A 21,210-nucleotide genomic window follows, 5' to 3' on the forward strand; every position below is an offset into this window, starting at 1 on the left:
CAGCACTTTGATCAGGATAAGATTTCTGGCTTCCAGTACGAGGTCCAGCATTCAGAGCCCTTTGTGAGCTGGTCCCTACCTTCCTTAACCAGAAGCTCTTCCCCAGAGATCTCTGTAACTTGGGAAAATCAGCATCAGAAAAAAAACTTCATAGTTAAGAATAAAACACACTTTTGTTTGGAACTCTATCCAAATAAGTAAAAATCAAAAGCTGTCAGTTCTAAGATCAAAAGCAAATATGGAACAAAATAACTGCCGCCTATGCTAATTCTTAGAACAGCGAATGAATCTCATGTGGATTGCCTTAAAAGTATGCTAAATCCTTCCACTTAACATCTGGTTGTCACAGTGCTATCATTCAGGGGACATTTTTGCAAAAATATTTTACTTACAGCTTTCCCAAAGGCCTCCCAATCCTTTGAGCTTCAAGTCCCTCCCTTCTCTTCATCAGTTAACAGGTCTCACATTGCCAGACTGCCACCCATTACAATCTCCACACGTCAGTCAACCAGCCCCCCAACATCCCTTGCTGTGATTTCATGAAATTCTGTCTCTGTCAAGAGTTATAATTTCACTTTCTAAGGTAGGTCTCATATTTGTAAAATGTCCTTATGTCTTGGGAGGGACAGATAACCAAGACATGGATGCTCCAGGAGCCTGGCTGGACACCAGGGTTAAAAAGGGAGGAGGCATGATGGGGTGGGACCCAAGTGCATAAGTGGCAAGTCCAGCAATGGATAGATTCCTGTTATAACTGCCACATTCCCCCTAAAACCTGGAAACTCCGGGGAATTCGTTACCAGATAGGCTGATAATCTGACCTTCTGGTGGGGGCAACTGAACTAGCTTTGTATTTTTCTCCACTTCCCCATTTTCTGTTGATCTGAACTACACACTCTATCTACCCCCATCTTCTAACAAATCATTCTGGCAGAACTAGGCGTTATCTCCTTCAGTGAACCTTCCCTCAGTCCCCCAGCTGTCAGTAACCTTGACTTCCTTCTGCATGCCAACAAGTATTTGTGATCTGTGTCTTCTGCTGTAATATGAAAACACTGGCGGCACCCTGCACTAGGCTGCAAGCTCCGTGAAGACAAGTCTTACTACATCTCTGCAGGTGCCACGGCACTTTAGCATCACCACGCCTTCCCTCGGTGGGCACTTAGTATAACACCAAACGACAAACAGGCAAGCCATGAATCACAGTACTGCCCCACCAGCGCCACTGCGGGCCATTCCTTCACTCTGTTCTTTATGGTCACTAACAAAATGAGCATTCCTCACCAGAGTAGCTTTAGAGACTCCAGAGGGGCAGCTGAGACCCAGAGAGCTTAAGCAAGCTGTCCAATGGCACACAGTTCTTCTCTTCTTCTGCCCCACTCCACTGGTGGCTCACAGTGGCCCACAGCGTGACATGGAAGGCCATGGACAAGTTGGAGCCTGCCCATCCTTCACATGTCATCCTCTTGTATCCTGCCCCCTATTTTCCTGAAAGATCTACAATCCTGACATGGCATACTCCTTCACACCCACAGGGCTTCCGCACAGTGGCTCCCCTACCCCCAGCACAGCCCTGCTTGGGGGACTTGAGGTTACATCCTTCAAGTCTCGGCTAGGAAAACATTGTGTTGTTGTTGTTCAGTTGCTCAGTCATGTCTGACTCTTTTGTGACCCCATGGACTGCAGCTCACCGGGCTCCTCGGTCCATGGATTTCTCAGGCAAGAATACTGGCATGAGCTGCCATTTCCTCCTTCAGGGCATCTTCCCAACCCAGGGATAGAACTCGCATTTCCTGCTTGGCAGGTGGATTCTTTACCACTGGGCCACCTGGGACCACCCCACCTGTAAATGCTTCTCTGAGGGTCAGCTGTGCAGTTCCATAACCTACGTTCACGTCTCTGCTCTGTCACTACCAGCTTTGGGACCTCGGCAAGTCACACAACCTCTTGGAGCCTCAGTGTGGGGAGAAAATCAAATGATGCATGGAGACTGCTCAAAGCAGGGACTGGACGGTGATGAGTACTCGCTGCACAGCTGGGAAGCACTGGCCTGCTCTCCTGGGAGGAGCTGCACAGCCGTGCCACTGAAATTGAGCAGGACCCTATGGGGCCCTCCTGGGCACAAAAGCCTTTCTGTGCTCCCTCCTTATCTGTAGGAAATAGGTTTCATTCAGCCTCCTTGACTTTCCCTGAGTTCCACAGGGCAGATTCAAACAGTTGCTAATCAGGGAAGAGAGGGGCTGCAGAAACAGAGGAGTAGTCGAGAAAGAAAAGTTCAGCCTTGGGGCAGGGTCCTGGTTCCTCCTCAAGGAACACACAGAACACTATCTTCGATCTCTTCTATAGGAACTAAGGCTCCCACCCAGATTGAGGATGGTAACTTCAGGCTGAGTGTAAGATTCCTGGAGCACAGCTTTGACCTCACCACCAACCAAGCAGAAGAAAGCCACAAACCCTGCAGCCCTCAGCTCTAATTTGCCTTTTAAAAATGTCTCCCCTCAACCCACTGGGGGAGTAACCTGTCCCCTTCGCTTGGCCCTGCAATACATGTACTCTGCTCCAGACTCCGCCATTTTGGGGTGTCTGTCCGCACTGTGTATTGTCCACACGAACTTGTGTTCAGGAATACGCCTCCATCACCCTGCACTGCTGCTGTGCCAGGTCTGCTCAGACGCTTCATCAGTAAGCAGCTCTCTGTCGCTATCTTTATATTCCCAGAGTCTAGCCCATAGCTCAGTTCCCAAACTTCATCACATATCAGGCTTGAATCCTCTTCCGGGTACATCACGAGGCAGATACCCAACACCAGCAGCCAAGAGCCACAGCTTCTGGAAAACCACCTGAGCAAGGCTGCTGTCACTCTGGGTAAACATTTTACAAGAAGAGGATCTCAACGTGCAGCCCTGTAAGCACCTCTGCTCACACCTTCTGCAGGCAGTACTGTTTTCCTGAAAAAGCAGTTTCCTTGGAACAGCTGGAAACGCTCCGATGACGGGCAACAACATGCTACATGGCTGCCGGGACTGAATATATGATCAAGAGGGTTTCCGAAGGTCTAGTTTAGGAGAATATCGTGATCTTTCTTGAAGCGGGGACTATCTTCATGGTTAAGGAAGACTTTGGTTTGCAAAAATTACTTCTAGATGGTGTGTGCTCGGTCGTATCCAACTCTTTGTGACCCCATGGACTGTAGCCCACCAGGCTCCTCTGCCCATGAGATTTTCCAGGCAAGAATACTAGAGTGAGGAGCTATTTTAAAGCTCCAGGGGATCTTCCAACCCGCATCTCTTGCGTGTGCCCACATTGGCAGGCGAATTCTTCACCACTAGCAACGTCTGGGAAGCCCCTAGGGGACCCTATGTCTCAATTAGGGTTTCTCAATCATAGCACAAAGGACATTTGGGGCCAGATTAATTCTTTGTTGTGAGGGGCTTTCCTATCCACTTCCTAAGCATTGTGAGAGTAATTAGCAGTATCCCCTGCCTCTAACCAGTGGAGAGAGGCCCCCAAGTTTTGATAAGCAAAAATGTCTCCAGATGGTGCCAAATACTCCCTAGGCGTAAAGCTGCCCTCACTGGAGACCTATTTCTACAGGAAGTGAACCCACTCAACTCCAATCTTTATTACGGCAGTTAATCAGTGAGGAACATTTTTAGTCACTCCCCAAATCTACTTTGAAACATTTTCTTTCAGTGCTCAGGAGTTTTTTTTTTTTAAGGGCACAGTCTTGAAGCTGTTCTTTTTTTTCTGCATTTTATTTTTAACTTGAGGATAATTACTTTATAATATTGAGTTGGTTTCTGCCATACATCAACATGAACCAGCCGCAGATATACATATGTCCCCTCCCTCGTAAACCTTCCTCCCACTTCCCTCTCCATCCCACCCCTCCAGGCTGTCACAGAGCATAGGCATTCCCTGAATCATACAAGCAAATCTCCACTGGTTATCTATTGTACATATGGTAATGTTGCTAAAGCTGAAACTCCAGTACTTTGGCTACCTCATTCGAAAAGGCCACTCACTGGAAAAGACTCTGATGCTGGGAGGGATTGGGGGCAAGAGGAGAAGGGGACAACAGAGGATGAGATGGCTGGATGGCATCACCGATTCAATGGACGTGAGTTTGAGTGAACTCCGGGAGTTGGTGATGGACAGGGAGGCCTGGCGTGCTGCCATGGGGTCGCAAAGAGTCGAACACAACCGAGCGACTGAACTGAACTGAACTGAATGTATATGCTCCTCTGTCCATGGAATTCTCCAGGCCAGAACACTGGAGTGGGTAGCCGTTCCCTTCTCCAGGAGATCTTCCTGACCCGGGGATCTTCCTGACCCAGGGATCAAACCCAGGTCTCTTGCATTGCAGGTGGATTCTTGACTGTCTGAGCCATCATGGAAGCCCTGTATGTTTCAATACCATTCTTTCAAGTCATCTAACCCTCTCCCTGACCATAAGTCTATTCTTTCTGTCAGTGTCTTCTCTGCTGCCCTGCAAATAGGATCATCCATACCATCTTTCCAGATTCCATATACATACCTTGCCAGGCTTTCAACCCTGGCTGCACAATACCCAGGGAGCTTTACGAAAAGAAACAAAAACAGATTCCTGGAATTCCTAGGCCCCACCTTCAGAGATTCAGATTCAGCCTGACTGGGGCAGAGGTCAGAGAAGGTTCTAACAGGCAGCCAGATGCACTGCCCAGAGACATTTCATTTGATTCTCCCTTCTCCCCCATCCTTTGAATCTGGCATTGTTAAAAGCCAGCAAGCCATTCTGCCAAAATGAGGCTAAGGGAATTTGTTAACATCTTCATTCTTAACAATAAAACATTCTCTGCATACTCAATTTCTTGGCCTGCAGATGACTTGCCAGAAAGAAGGGAATTTAACTCTATAACCACGTGACTTTCCCATAGCCTTATAGATCTAAAGACTGCTATCCTAAAGGACTATTTTTTTTTTTTGGCTACACCATGCGGCATGTGGGATCTTAATTTCCCAATCAGGGATCAAACTAGGGCCCCCTATGTAGGAAGCGTAGTCTTAATCACTGGACCACCAGGGAAGTCCCTTCCATAGGACTTTCTGTGAACAAAGAAATGTTCTCTGTTTGCTCTGCCTAATATGGTAGCTGCTGGCCACATGGCACATGAGCACTTGAAATGCGGCTAGTGTGACTGAAGAACAGAATTGTACGTTTTATTTAATTTGAATTAATTTAACTTTAATAGCCATATGTGGCTAGAAAGAAAGTGAACTCGCTCAGTCGTGTCCGACTCTTTGGACCCCATGGACTGAAGCCTACCAGGCTCCTCAGTCCATGGAATTTTCCAGGTAAGAGTACTGGAGTGGGTTGCCATTTCCTTCTCCAGGGTATCTTCCCAACCCAGGGATCGAACCCAGGTCTCCTGCACGGCAGGCAGACGCTTTACTGTCTGACTGTAAAGGACAGTATGAAAAGTGTTTACATCCCTGCAGGGTCATAGAAATAAAGAAAAGCTGTAACAGCTACTAAATTTCATACAACTGTGAAACTTACAAAACTTTTTCTTTTTTGAGGGGGGGGATAACGGCTCTACAATATTGTGCTGACTTTATGTCTTATAACATCTAAACTCGACAGTCCTTAAATTATCAAATGGGATCCTAACATATTCCAGTAAAGAATCTTAGGAGAAATTTTTAAATAAATTTTTTTTTTTAATTTGCAGAACTAGCTTCCCATCAAATTCCAAACACTAGCTTTGAAGGTGACATTCTTGGCCTCTTCTTCTGAACACTCACCGCTGTAATGACTGATCTAGTCGTCAGAATAACCAGAAGTTGGAAAAGTATATGGCACGTGGAAGTGGATTTCCACAGTCTCAGCAGTTTACTAGCCTACTAGGATAAAGCATTCGTTTGCTTTCTTTTCCTCCAGACCCAGGTAACCTTTGAATCGAACCTCTTACTCCCAAGATAGGCCTGAACCAACCACACACACTGCAAACCAAGGTCATCTCTAAGGTTTTTTTTTTATTCCCTCCTATCATTAAGTTTCATAATCCCTTACAACTGCACAAACCACATTGACGCATTCATTCTAGGTAACACAGATTCTCACAGAGCTAGAAGGTCATATATTTTTAAAGCTTAAAAAATAGGCAATTTTATCGCACTGTAAAGGCAACGGATGATATATCGCAGTTCAAGACATTCTCAAAGGCAGGCCTTTCCAAGCACAAAAAATTCTTACCTCTTCTTGGCTTGAACTCCCCTGACCCATCGCTAAGCAAAATTAGTATGAGCCATATAGTAATGAGTTAATAATTCTCCAATAATTCAAAGTAGTGGTCACTCTTCATACTAATAGGTATTTACTGAGTGCTTATCATGTGCTGGGCCCTGTGCTTTACTTTATCTAAATCTCACCACTGCCTTCTAAAGCAGGTATTATTACCAGAAGCTGAGGCTCAAAGAGGTTAGGTAACTGGCCCACAGCCCCAAAGCTACCCAGTGGTAGAAGTGGGATTTAGACCTGAGTCTCTCTGATTTTTCTGGTGGGACCCCTCAGCGTTATGAACAAACATGTAGTTATAATATTCAGTACCTCACTGAGTCATTCTCCCTGTGATCAGCTGCAGCTCAATGAAGGGAGTTTGGGGTTGCAGGCTTCAGAAATTCTGAGCTTATCCTTACTTCAGAAACCACCCCATCCCCCATGGACCTCTCTCTCTGTCCTGGGGCTTCACCAGGCAGGTGGGAAGAGGAGTCTTGGGGAACACTAGTAATCCTAACAGCACGACTGCACCCAAGAGGATAAGGCAGACGTGTGCTGCAGAACTTTCCAAACACCATTATGGGAGTAGAAGGTGGTAGGATCCCAGCTACACATCCCAAGGGAGAAAGAAAGAGATTTTAGGTGGGAGTAGGGGAGAAATCAGGAGAGTGTTTTCAAGGGGACAGACAAGTTAAGACTCTAAGGGGTAGGTAATGTTTTGTTAAATCAAAAACAAATGGAGACCAGCCTTGAAGATTCCCTGAGCAGATGATACTAGTGTAGCTACACAAAGCTTAATTTAACTTATTTCGGAAGACTCACTTATGTCAGTTCTCGCTCATGTCCCTAGAAATCATACGCAAAACCTGAACTGTTTCCCAAGGTTGACATGAGGTAACTACTGACTAATTCCCTATTATTTAAGAAAATTCTAATATTATAACCATCTACTGTAAAGAATAAACCACCACTTCTTTCTCACTATATAAGCTGCTTTACTGCAGATGGTGATTGCAGCCATGAAATTTAAAAGATGTTTACTCCTTAGAAGGAAAGCTATGACCAATCTAGACACCATATTAAAAAGCAGAGACATTACTTTGTCAACAAAGGTCCATCTAGTCAAGGCTATGGTTTTTCCGGTAGTCAAGTATGGATATATGAAGAAAGCTGAGCGCCAAAGAATTGATGCTTTTGAACTGTGGTGCTGGAGAAAACTCTTTAGAGTCCCTTGGATGGCAAGGAGATTCAACCAGCCCATCGTAAAGGAGATCAATCCTAGGTGTTCATTGGAAAGACTGATGTTGTAGCTGAAACTCCAATACTTTGGCCACCTGATGCGAAGAGCTGACTCATTTGAAAAGACCCTGATGTTGGGGAAGATTGAAGGCAGGAGGAGAAGGGGACGACAGGGGATAAGATGGTTAGATGGCATCACCGACTCAATGGACATGAGTTTGGGTAGACTCCAGGAGTTGGTGATGGACAGGGAGGCCTGGCGTGCTGCAGTTCATGGGGTCGCAAACAGTCGGACACAACTGAGCGACTGAACTGAACTGAACTGAAGCTGCTTTAAAACAGTTTATCCCTGAGCCTCGTTCCACTGTTTTGGTTTTTACGCTCCTGGTTTTGTCTTTTTGGAGTGTGCACAATAAATTTTTACTAATTACTACTACTCTGGTAATTTACTGGTTTTACTTGTTTTATTTCTGAACTTTTGACAATTTAGACATTAGAGATTCCATGAAGAGCATTCCCAGAGCAGGTGACAACCTAAAGAAAGGCAGCAGAGGGTAGAATGTGTGTTCACTAGCTTGGGTTAGAGCAAAGGAAGCAGAAAAGGAAGGACATCACGATGCAGAAGGGGAGGTGGGCAGGGTCTCCAAGATCCCAGACTGAAGGGCTGAGGCAGCCATCAGAGAACCTAGCAAGTACCAATTAACCATCCCAGGACCTGTTTTGCACCCCAGTCCTGGCACTTTCAGGCTGTGTGGCCTCACGCAAGTCCTTTCTCCTCTTTGGGCATCAATATTCTTAAAGAGGGTACCAAGGATCCCTTGCTGGTCCAAAAACCTAATTTTAGAAAAATAAACTTATGCCAGGGACACAGGTTATTAACTTCTGTAATTTCTAACTTTCTATATTAAAAAATGTTGATAAAAATTTATTAGTTACAATAAAGTAAGCCCAGTGGTTCAGAATGGGGGCTTTGAGGTGACTCAGTGTGTCCTGGGAGGGACCCATCTCTGAATCCCTCTCATTTTTCCTCTGAGAAATGGGCACAATGGAGGCACCTACCTCATATGGGGGTATTGGTAGGAGTTCGACAGGTAAGGTTTTCAAAGGTGCTTAGGAAAGGGCCTAACACCCTGTTTTTGCTTACTGTATGTCAGCTCTTATTAAGAAGAAGCTATTTTTAACCCCAGCCAGGTGGAGTCTGCCATTAGGGATTTCTGAGCCGGTGAGAGGTGAGATCTTTTCTTTACCACTCAGCCCGCGGGCACAGAAAAGGATTCATACAGTGGCCTGCTGGCACAGCCTTTCAGTCTACAACCTCTTCCTGCCTCCTTCGGCCAGGCCTCCTCTACTCCCCTGCGGGTTCAGGGGTACACAACCCGCAGGAGCAGCCAGCGTTACACAATCCGCATTTCCAACTGCCAGGAAGCCCTGGGGATGCCGAGGTTGCCGGGCGGTGCAGTCGGGGTGGTTGGACCAGCAACCTGACTGACAGGTTGAGCGGAGGAGAGGATGCAAAGGAACTGAGGCAGGGTGGAGAAAGAGCTGAAAGGCTGCTGGAGGTAAGTTATGGTTGGGAAAGGTCTTGAGGGGTGCACATGTCTGGGGCAGGATGGAGGCAGATGACAGCAGCTGGCAGGGCAGCTGAGCTGTAGCCTCCAAACCATTGAGGCACTTGGGGAGGGGCGCCTACGGGCTGGTGCAAGCAGCGGGGAGGCTGAATAGAAGCGTGCAGGTCCCGACCAGTCCTCATCTTGTCTGGGTGCTTAGGGCAGCAGGCAGCCCGGCCCCGGGAAGTAGGGACCAGGGATTCAGGAATGTCAAACCTATCCAGGTGCAGGAAGGGAGAGCGCAGGGGCTGGTGCTGGGGCTGGGAAACGGAGGAAAAAGGGAGGTACAGGTCCCCAACCCTTTTTCTGGAAAGAGGTCAGGCAGTCCGGACTCGGAAGTGTAGGGTAGGTCATGGGGCCATTGGGGGAGCCCGGGAATATTCCCTCCTAAATGCGCACCACCAACCCCCTCGCCTCCCACCCCGACCGGCACTCACCTCACCTGACCTCAGCCGTCTGCAACCCCTGCGCTATCCAGACGTCCGTCCCTGGTCCTGGCCCCCAGCTCGGACCCGGCTACTGCGCGGAGCCTGGGAGCGCATCCGCTCTCAGCTCCAGGCCCGCCTCTGCTGGGCGTCTTAAAGGCGCAGTGCGCGGGCCTACGTCCCCCGACAGAAAAGCTGGCTCCGCCCCCGCGCTGCTCCCAGGCTGCCGCGTTCCGTCTTGGAGGCTCAGGGGCGAGAACTCCTAGCTCTTGGGCATTCCCAGGTCGTAGGGTAAAGCCCGGAGGATAAAGTTGGTATTTGACACAACCCGATCCCACCAACCTGTCTCTAGACATCCTAGAGCACCTACCGTGTTCCCTGTGCAGCCCCAGGTGCCGGGGAAGGGGAAGGGGTGGCAGAACCCAATCACCCCCGCCTCGGCCCCAAAGCTTTGACTGGAGCCTGGGGGAGGGCTGGAACCCAAAGGGCCACACACACTTCCACAATACGACGACAGAATCCTTTGCGGCATTGTTTATTTTGCGTGCTCAAGTCGCTCAGTTTTGTCCAACTCTTTGCGACTCTATGGACTGTAGCGCGCCAGGCTTCTTTGTTCATGGGACTTCCCAGGCAAGAATACTGGAGTGGGTTGCCATTTCCTTCTCCAGAGGATCTTCCCAACCCAGGGATCGAATCTACATCTCCCCTGTCTCCTGCCTTGTAGGCTGATTTCTTTACCGCCAAGCCGTTTTCTGTTCAGAGGCTCAGTCGTATCCGACTCTTTGCGACCCCATGATTCGCAGCACGCCAGGCCTCCCTGTCCATCACCAAATCCCCGAGTTCACTCAGAATCACGTCCATCGAGTCAGTGATACCATCCAGCCCTCTCATCCTCTGTCGTCCCCTTCTCCTTCTGCCCCCAATCCCTCCCGGCATCAGAGTCTTTTCCAATGAGTCAACTCTTCGCATGAGGTGGCCAAAGTACTGGAGTTTCAGCCTTAGCATCATTCCTTCCAAAGAATCCCAGGGTTGGGGGATTCAGAATGGACTGGTTGGATCTCCCTGCAGTCCAAGGGACTCTCAAGAGTCTTCTCCAACACCACAGTTCAAAAGCATCAATTCTTCGGCGCTCAGCCTTCTTCACAGTCCAACTCTCACATCCATACATGACCACAGGAAAAACCATAGCCTTGACTAGACGAACCTTTGTTGGCAAAGTAATGTCTCTGCCTTTGAATATGCTATCTGAGCACCTACTGTGTGCCTAGCATTGTTGGGCACCACACCCGCCAGTGACTCAGGCTAGATCTCTACCTCGGAAGGGCTTGGAGGGACAGACAGATTCACAGGCAAGCAAAGTAACCCTGCCCTATGTGGGGCATCTCATTTGGTGCTGTCAGGTGGGCACTGTGCTCTTCTGAGACAAGGAACTTGCCCTGAAAAGCACAGAACTGGGAATCCCAACCCTAGATCATCCACCTCCAAAGTTCTTGGGTGCAAAACTCACCATCTTATAAATTTTTCAAGCACCATGGGTTAAATCCCCACTATGGCCATTTCTTCATTTTAAGGACAATTAAACCTCACTAGGCAAAAAAAAAAAAAAAAAAAAGAAGGAGTGTATAAAAGTCATCACCCATTAAAACTCAAATACTGTTTCTGTCTAGTTTATCTGCCACCAAGCCTACGTTTTTGAACATCTGGCCTCAGTTTACCCCCTCAACAGCATTTTAGCACCCCAGGGGCACTGGGGCTGAACTCTACCACCTCAGCCTTTGCCAAGAACTCTCATCCTTTCCCACTTGGCCTGGCTACGCCTTCCTCTTTTCCATATTGTTGTTCAGTTGCCCAGTGGTGCCTGACTCTTTGTGACCCCATGGACTGTAGCATGCCAGGCCTCTCTGTCCCTCACCAACTTCCAAAGTTTGCCCAAGTTCCTGTCCATTGCATCTGTGATGCCATCCAGCTATCTATCCTCTGACGCCCTCTTCTTCTGCCCTCGTCTTTCCCTCCATCAGGATCTCTTTTTCATATCTCAATTTAAATGCTACTTCCTCCAGGAAGCCTTCCTTAAATTCCCTTTGGACCCACACTATACTGTGGGCTCCTTCCATCAAAGTATTTATTCATTCATTTCACAAATATTTACTGAACACTTACTACGTGCTGAGCCTGTGTGTGTGTGTGTGTGTGTGTGTGTGTGTGCGTGCGCGCGCGCGCACACGCGCAGTGGTAGCGGCGGCTGCAGCAGCAGAGGTGTCTTCCTACTGTACTGAGTCTCTGGCTTGCCTGCTTCTTGCTCCAGATCTAGGTGGGATCAGTACTCAACAGGACTTTCTCGGCCGTTTCAATCCACCACAAAGGCAGCCTCAGGCCTGCCAACCTGGCAAAACCTGGCTGAGTTGGGCAGGTCTTGAGTTCTAAGAATGGGACACAGATGAGAAGCACCAGAAATGTAGCTAAGAGGAATCTCCAAGGCCACTGGAAGCCCTGTAAAATCTGCCTGTCAGGGCTGCTGGAATGCATCCAGAGTATGGGGCAATCTCCCTGGCTGGGGCCAGAGCATGTTGGACATTTCATCACTCAGACGTCAAGAGTTACATCTGACCTGCTTCATGGAACTGTTCTCAGAGCTCTGGGGACAATTTACTCATCAAAGACCATGTACCTTCTCTGGCCTTACTTCTCCTCACTGCCAAAGTCTTTCCAAGCTAGCAGTCCTTCAACACCCTCAGAACAGGTCCAGAGAGGCAGCAAGGACTAAAACTGACCTTTAATCCTCACTTACCATTTTTCAGCAAATCTCAGGCTCAGGGAGCATTCACCAAACAGCTGCTGAGGGGGTGAATGAATAAATAAGGGAATAAAATTTATGGATAACTTCCTGGAAGTTCCCACGAAACCACCGATAAGCTTCACTTGGTGGGTCTGAACACATAAAAACACTTAAAGCTTAAATTTAATTTTTTTTTCCTCTCCAAAACCTAAAAATGGGTAAGTTATCTTTCTTCTAATTCATAGTTTGTGGCCCCAGAGGCCTCCTAGGGTCTGCAGTTTCTATATTCAAAGAGGCTTTTTTCCCCAGAGTTTTATATTTAGATACACTGAGCCCCAGATGGGAGTCACCTTCTCTGTGACTCCTCTCCAGCTGGTGACTGATAGAAGAGAAGCCTTAAATAGCTCCCATTTCACAGTGAAGCTCAGGAGGCAGGAGGAGAGGAGGGGACTCATGTGTGGTCCATCCCGGAGTCAATAACACCCCTGAACACTCACAGAGGAATCAAGGGTGGGTGGGAGGACAGGGAGCAGTCCAAGGGGCCATCCAGGTTCCAAAAGGCGCCTTCAGTCATGTTCAGTATAAACTCCTTATTACCTGACAGGTCTCATCCCAGCATTAGGAAAGAGTTCAGAAACCTCTCCTCTGCCAGCATGTGCGGCAAACAGGCCCAGGCTTCACCCTGCCATGCAGTCTACGGAAAGCTCCTGGACTCAGCGGCATGCCAGTCAGAACAGAGTGATACTGATGGTCACCACTTTTTAATGCACGCTTATTACTGATCGGGCACTGGGCATCACCTCACTTAGTCCTTACAATCACCCTGGGAGATATGCCAACCCACTTTACAGATAGAGCTCTGAGAGGTTAACAGACTCACTCAAGATACCATAGCCAGCGGTGGGGTCAGCAGTCAAAGAAGTTCATTCATTCATCAAACATTACCAAGGACCTACTACATGCTGCGTACTCTCTGGGTGAACACTTCCTGCCCCCAAGGACTTAAGAGTCTTTTAATAAGATGAAATATTAGTAACAATTCGATCAAGGATTAAACACAAGCTATGGTGGAATTACCGAGAAGGCAATGGCACCCCACTCCAGTACTCTTGCCTGGAAAATCCCATGGATGGAGGAGCCTGGTAGGCTGCAGTCCATGGGGTTGCTAAGAGTCGGGCACGACTGAACGACTTCACTTTCACTTTTATGCATTGGAGAAGGAAATGGCAGCCCACTCCAGTGTTCTTGCCTGGAGAATCCCAGGGACAGCGGAGTCTGGTGGGTTGCTGTCTATGGGGCCGCACAGAGTTGGACACGACTGAAGCGACTTAGCAGTAGCATGGTGGAATTACGAGGAACAACAGGTACAAATTTGGGCCAAGTACAAATGCAACATGGTTGAGACTTACATGCTATATCATATGGAAATATACATAGGAGAAAAATGAAATACATGATACCACATGTATATGGATACCAGCTAGACAGCATCCCTGGGTCTATGGCCAATGCGCACAATCCAGTCTCCAAAAGTTTACCACATGGCATCTGCAAGCCAACCATTGAGCCCCCTGCACAATATGCTATTCATATGTCACCACCTCAAAGCAGTTTTCCCAGATTATCTATGCAAAAAAGAACTAGTTCATCACCCATATCCCTGCTGCTGCTGCTAAGTCGCTTCAGTCGTGTCTGACTCTGTGTGACCCCATAGATGGCAGCCCACCAGGCTCCCCCGTCCCTGGGATTCTCCAGGCAAGAACACTGGAGTGGGTTGCCATGTCCTTCTCCAATGCATGAAAGTGAAGGTGAAGTCCCTCAGTCGTGTCTGACTCTTAGCGACCCTATGGATTGCAGGCTACCAGGCTCCTCCGTCCATGGGATTTGCCAGGCAAGAGTATTGGAGTGGGGTGCCATTGCCTTCTCTGCATATCCCTGTAGCACATTGTAAATGAAGCTGCATTTACTCATTTCAGTGACTCCTGACTCCACTGATTGTGAATTCCTTTTCCATCTCCATCTCCCCAGGGACCAGCATGATGACTGGCACAGAGCAGGCAAATAATAATTAGCGATCATGTGTTGAGCTCTTCCTGAGTGTCTCACTTTTCCTCAGGTGCTACATATATTATCTCAATGAACCATCCCAACAATCCTATGAGGTGGGTACTATTATTGGCCTCATTTTAAAGGAAAATTAGCCTCATTTGAGGAAATTGAGGCTCAAAGAGGTGAATCTACCCACGATCACTCTGCTAATAAGTGATACTGCCAGAATCCAAACCAAGTTGTGTATGTCTGAATGCAGTCCATGTCCTAACCACTAAGATGCCTACTGCCATAACTAGTAATGGAACTGGTTATGAAAGATATGGCAAAGTCTCACCTTAAAAGAGCTTACAACTAGAAACCTATGAAATTTTTAGGCAAAAAAAAAAAAAACTTCTTTACAAACAATTCAAAATACTTATACATTTATTTGTAACTTAAGTAATTGTCAAGTATCTGTTTATGCACAGGACCAAAGTTGTAGGGGATATATTTTGACTCTGGTATAAATTACAGGATGAGTTATTATACATCAATGAAAGAGTTGAGGAAATTATATCATGAGACAAGTCAACATATGTCAGAATGTAACATATGATCCTGGAAAGAAGGACTTAGTAATCAGGAGGTTATCAGTTCTTAAACTATTGATTCATTTGTTGAAAATGCCAGTTGAGAACAGCCCTAAGTCCGAGAGGATCCTGGATGGGAAGGAAAGGGAAGCCTCTGAGACAACAGTGTGACTGCTGTAGGGGAGCAAAATTTGCCACCCTAAAGTATGTCTCTTTGGCATGAGGATTAATTTAGGTTGATTACTTTTAAGAGACAGAAGACTCAGGAAATTTTTCTTTTTACCTCCCCCTTAGCTCCCTAAAGAATTCAGGTAACAGGCCTGTTCCCAGGATAGAGTTATCATAAGACATATCTTAAGACTCCACTCTGTGTCCACTGTCTCTGCCTGGCCCAACAAATACCTATTTACTGAGCACTTGCTTTCCCATCTTCATGTGACTTGCCTTCTCCCCTTTGAAGTCCCAAACCACTACCTCCAAATATTCTCTGTTGTCTTTAGCCAAAGATGATATTCAAGGTGAGGGTTTTGGCCATGTTGGCAAGTTATTCAGTTCTCCTGAGTCTCTCCCATATATACATGTTATTAAACTTTGTTTGATTTTACTCTGTTAATGTATTTCATGTCAATTTAATTATTAGACCAGCAAGAAGAACTTAGAAATGTAGAGAAAATTTTCTTCCTCCCCAACACTACACAACTAGCTTCTGGCCCAGATTTTCCAAGCACCTCTGTGTAAGTTAGAAAATGATAGAAATTTTCCAAAAGATTAACAAAAAGCAAGAGAGACTAATACTTAAAATAGTTGAGACTGGAATGCCAAAGAAAAGTTTCATTTAAAAGCAGATTTAGATCAAGAAGATGAATTTAAAAAAAGAACTGAGCACATGTAATACTAACAGATGGCAAAGGGAAAGCGAAGCTACCAGTTCCTGTTTACTTAATCCTCATCACAGCGGAATATTTCCATTTGGTCAGGTTAGAACATCACAAAGAGGACATCACAAGCCCAGGACAGGAAGAAAAGACATGGGAAGAACACCCAACAACCTAAAAAATTAGTCCCAGTCATGAAATTATTGCCCAGGGAACCAAAAGGATATTTAGATATGATCTCAGAAACATATTTGGTGATCTTCAGTAAGTCATGCCAGAAGACTCTAATTAGAGTAAGGGGTCCTACTTCAAATAGAAAGAGTGATACAGAAATCTAGAGACCGAGAGGCTTGGTGCTGATTTCTAGCAAAGTTCTGGGCTTGATTATGAAACTAAAACAAAAGAGGTAACTACTAAGAGCTCATATAATCACAAAGGAAGGATATTTCAACAGTTACTAGCGTGAGTAGATCTGAAGACTGCGGTGGGAATTGTTTACAGACTTTGGACAAAACATTTTAGTTAGGCTTTGGACAAAACATTTTATTATCTGTTTATGGGCAAGATGAAGCAATCAAGGCTGCATAACATCACAGCTCAGTGGATTCGTAGGAGGTTAAACAACAGGGGCCCAACTTTCTTTAGTCTGACAATTTCATACTGGAAGCAGTTTTCTAATGGAAATTCCCCAATTCTCTGTTCTAGATATATATATTTTTTAATTTAGATAAATAGAAATCCAATCTTGTCATTAATTTTAAATCAAAGGAAGGAAAATCAGGGTTCAAAATTGTTTCAATAATAAGGAATATGCCAAAAACATGGTGAAATTTTGCAGTGCCATCTTTAGGCTTTTAAAATTCAAATGGTATCTCAGCATATGGTAGACCAGATATTCTGAGGCACCTTTCTCAAAACACTAAAGAGTAGGGGGCAGAGAGCAGTAAATAAAAGTGAAACACATGGTTGTCCCCAGACCAAATATGTACAGCAGATCCATAAACAATACTGGGAGACTAATACTTGAGCTCGAAGTTGAAGCAGCAGCACCTGAGAGCCCACATTTCTCAGGACCCTCGAATGCTTAGAGCAGCCTTGGGGGAGCAGCATTTCCTCACTCCAAGCACAAATAAGGATGCTCTCTATAAGAGAGCACCCAGTATTCTCACAGGTCATGATTAACCAAGTATACTGATCAGGAAGACATCTCTGGAGAAATTAGTCAGATATATCAACTAAGAATGATATGACATAAAAAATATGAAAAAAGATATGGAATGTGCAGGATAGACTGAGAAGATCTAAAACTCCATTTAATCATCAAAGAAGGGGAGAAGGAAGGAGAGGCAAAGTGTGAAGCAGTAATAGCTGAGAATTTCCAAAGCATAAAAAACATGTGACTCCACAGATGTAGGAAACCTATATATAATGCAGGATAAATAATAAGAAATCCAAACCAAGAAACTTAGTAGTGAAACTGCCGAACACTAAAAAACAAAAGATCTTAAAAGCAGCTAGATTTTAAAAAAAGAAAGAAAAAAAAAGGATTACTCACAAGAAAAAGGAATTAGATAGCAGATATCTCAATGGCAACACTGGAAGCTAAAGAACAATAGAATAATATCTTCAAAGACCTGAGAATTGGATACTCACCATTTTAAGAATGAGAGTGAGATACAGATTAAAGCAAAGTGATTTTACAACTGGAAGACTTGACTAACTGAACTTCTAAGATACATTTCAGAAAGAAGAAGCTGGAATCGATTAAGAACTGAACTGAAAAGAGAAATATGAGGGAAGACACAGGTAAATATGGTCAAATCAAAACAAAACTCTCCGTAGAAAACAATAATGATAAAAAATCATATATAATTTGTACGTTTAACACAAAGTCAGAACTAAAATGCTGGGAAACAATAAATCAGAAAAAAGGTGATTGAAGTTAAAGTATCCTAATGCCTTTGCATCTGTGTAGAAAGTGAATTAGTACATTAATTTTCGCCTTCATTAATAAATGTATGTTTAAAAGTCAGTGGTATTCACTAAAGTAAGACATATATCTATATATGTACATATGTACATACATATATATCTTTTGAACTAATAGAAGGAAGAAAATGACATAAGTCAACAACAAAAAAAGGTCTATCAACCCAAAAGAAGTATATTAAAAAGTGACACTCCCCCCCAAAAAAAGATAGTAAAAATAAAGCCAGATATACTAATAATCACAATAAACATAAATTAACACATCAGTTAAAGTCAGAAGTTGTCAAGTTGAATGTTAAAAAAGTCTAAGAGGCATTGTTTCCAGAGGTACTCCTAAAACATAGGAATTTGGAAAAGTTGAAAGTAAAAGTGCGGAAAGTTATACACCTGACAAACATCCAAAAGAAAGGTAGTGTAGCTAAATTAGTATTAGATAACATAGACTAACACTCCAAAATCACTGCAGATGGTGACTGCAGCCATGAAATTAAAAGACGCTTGCTCCTTGGAAGAAAAGCTATCACCAACCTAGACAGCATATTAAAAAGCAGAGACATTACTTTGCCAACAAAGGTCTGTCTAGTCAAAGCTATGGTTTTTCCAGTGGTCATGTATGGATGTGAGAGTTGGACTATAAAGAAAGCTGAGTGCCACAGAATTGATGCTTTTGAACTGTGGTGTTGGAGAAGACTCTTGAGAGTCCCTTGGACTGCAAGGAGATCCAACCAGTCCATCCTAAAGGAAATCAGTCTTGAATATTCATTAGAAGGACTGATGCTGAAGCTGAAACTCCAATACTTTGGTCACCTGATGCGAAGAACTGACTCACTGGTGAAGACCTTGATGCTGGGAAAGATTGAAAGCAGGAGAAGGGGACAACAAAGGATGAGATGGTTGGATTGCATCACCAACTCAACAGACATGAGTTTGAGCAAGCTCTGGGAGTTGGCAATGGACAGGGAGACGGTGTGCTGCAGTCCACAGGGTCGCAAAGAGTTGGACACAACTGAACGACTGAACTGAATATAGACTAACAAAAAAAATTATTAAGAATGGAGAGGATCACTATATAATGATAAAGAGTTCAATTCAACAACAAAATATGTCAGTTCTAAACTACAGAAAATATATAATTTATTACTAAGGAAATGGATGAAATCTTTAATCAAAGGAAAACATTAAGTCCAAAAATATTAAGAAAGTTTGGAAGCATATCTAAACTTTCAACGGATAGATAGATCATTCTACTCTTTCATCAGTTTCTCTGGAAAATAGAGAAGATGTATTCTCAACTCACTTAAAGATGCCAATCTAAATTTGATACCAAAACAATCAGACCAATTATGACTCATAAATAACTCAAACACACAGAAGTAAAAATCCTAAGCAAAATACTAGTAAGCTGAGTCCAGCAACACATAAAAGGATGATACTTCATAACAAGTTAGGAAAACATTCTTGCAGTTAACCACATCAACACATAAAAGGAAAATTATAAGATCCTCTAAATAGTTTCAAAATTTTAACATAAAATCCAACAGTCTCTCATGGCAATAACTCATAGTAAACTAAGTGGAGAACTTCCTTAACTAGTTAAATGGCATCTACCAAAAACCTCTAGCAAATATGAGCCTGAATAATGAAAAATTAGGAATACTTCCTTCAAAATCAGAAGTAATTCTAATCAAAATCTCAACAGGGCTTTTCAAGAAAGATGAGCTGATTCCAAGATTTATTGGAAGAGCAAAGGTCCAAGAAAAGCCAGAATACTCCCAATGAAGAAGAAAAGGTAGCTATTAAGCTTATTTAAAATGTACAGTTATTAGGACAGTATGTATTCAGGCTGTTATTGCTTAGTTGTGCCCAATTCTTTGCAACCCCACAGACTGTAGCCCACCAGGCTCCTCTGTCCAGGAGATTTCCCAGGCAAGAATACTGGAGTGAGTTGCCATTTCCTTTTCCAGGGGATCTTCCTGACCCAGGAATTGAACATGAGTTTCCTGCATTGGCAGGTGGATTCTTTACCATTTGAGCCACCTGGAAAGCCCATGTATTCAGGTAAGGATAGACAAAAACACTAATGAAACAAAAAGCAGAAAAACATACTCATGTACACAGGGTAACTTGGTTTATGACAAAGCTGTCATTTCAGATCACCAGGGAAAGGAAGACAATTAAGTAAAACTTGCTAAAACAATTATTCATATTGAAAAAAACAGAATTTAATGATTCTCACTTCTCCCACAGTAATTCAAGATAGATTAAGACTTCAATATAAAAGGCAAAACTGTAAACTTTTAGAAGACAATATAAGAGAATATCTTTAGGATCTTTCCAGCACTTGACACAATAAGGCTTTTTCAATCTGGTGGGCAAAAGATGGTATCTCACTGCAATCTTAATCTTCATGTCCAGGATTAACAGGCTTGAGCAATTTTTCCCAACCCAGGTCTCCCACATTACAGGTGGATTTTTTTTTTTTTTTTTTACCATTGGAGCCATCAAGGAAGTCCATCTCTTTCTTTAGTATTTTGGAATTAAAAAAACATTAATTTTAATTTAGTTAAATTATCCTTTCTAATTAGTGGCCTTTTATGTCTTGTTTAAGAAACCCTTTCCTATCTAGCCTGAGCCACGTGGCTAGATTAGGGGAGATGTAACACCCCAGGGACACCAGGGATATAGGTACTGAATTGTGACTAATGACTTCTGGGCTGGCAAGAACCCACAGATGGTGGTGCAGATGAGGAAACAATAGATCTGGGTGTCTGAGTCACTTGAACACATTTCTAGTGAAGATGGTGGGCTCTGGTTTCATGAAGCCTACTGTACCATCTATTAACTCTCTCTGTAAACCTGAGTTTCTTCATGTACAGACAGGGAACGATGATGAAGAACTGATAATGGCATCAACCTCACAGGGCTACGAAGATGATCGAGCCAAACCAAGCGTTTGCTGAGCCTCGTTTTAGTGATGGCGGTTCCACATCACTGTGGCTACATGTCATGTGATCAATGCCGAGTTGGATGTGACTGGGTCTCTATGGAAACACAACTTCCGCTCACTTCTGTTTCCAGCAGAGTCTGCTTCCAATCTGAGAATTAATTTGCAATATGGTTTCTTTTTACTTTTTAAAAAATTGCATGCTCTTTATTCCCCAAAAGGAATTCTTGATTTAACCAGCAATTTAGGCATTCAGAGAGACACTGTATTTTCTTGAGCTTCACAGAAATGGACAACTTTTAAAATATATTTTTTGAGACTTTATCTGCATCATGTTTACACGTGAGACCTCTGACGCAGTGCAAAGTAATGGCTGAAAACACAGATTGCTCTCTGGAAGGCCTGACTACCATTTACTAAATGTGCATTTCTGACAAGTTACTCTCTCTGGGTCCCAGTTTAAACCTCTGTGAAA

The 21,210-nt window shown here is 44.4% G+C and overlaps 1 protein-coding gene and 1 long non-coding RNA gene across 7 annotated transcripts in view; one reads left to right on the top strand and one right to left on the bottom strand.

Moving 5' to 3' along the window:
• ABHD6 (abhydrolase domain containing 6, acylglycerol lipase) overlaps positions 1–21,210 on the bottom strand; it is a 100,086-nt gene that overhangs the window by 38,697 nt on the left and 40,179 nt on the right. For 2 of the 6 annotated variants that reach the window (XM_070776434.1, XM_070776431.1), the window contains exon 1: positions 9,543–9,694. The exons of 1 other annotated variant lie outside the window; for it this stretch is intronic. The gene's annotated coding sequence lies outside the window, so the exon portion shown is untranslated. Of the gene's footprint in view, positions 1–9,542; positions 9,695–21,210 lie in introns of those variants that run through there. 3 more of the 6 variants (XM_070776435.1, XM_070776432.1, XM_070776433.1) reach the window with 2 other exon arrangements.
• On the top strand, positions 8,764–21,197 carry LOC139178612 (uncharacterized). The gene is made up of 3 exons (XR_011563002.1): positions 8,764–9,057; positions 19,756–19,849; positions 20,668–21,197. It is a non-coding gene; the product is annotated as an uncharacterized lncRNA (long non-coding RNA).

Source organism: Bos indicus, chromosome 22 (genome assembly GCF_029378745.1).
Source record: "Bos indicus isolate NIAB-ARS_2022 breed Sahiwal x Tharparkar chromosome 22, NIAB-ARS_B.indTharparkar_mat_pri_1.0, whole genome shotgun sequence".
Classification (NCBI taxonomy): Eukaryota; Metazoa; Chordata; class Mammalia; order Artiodactyla; family Bovidae; genus Bos; species Bos indicus.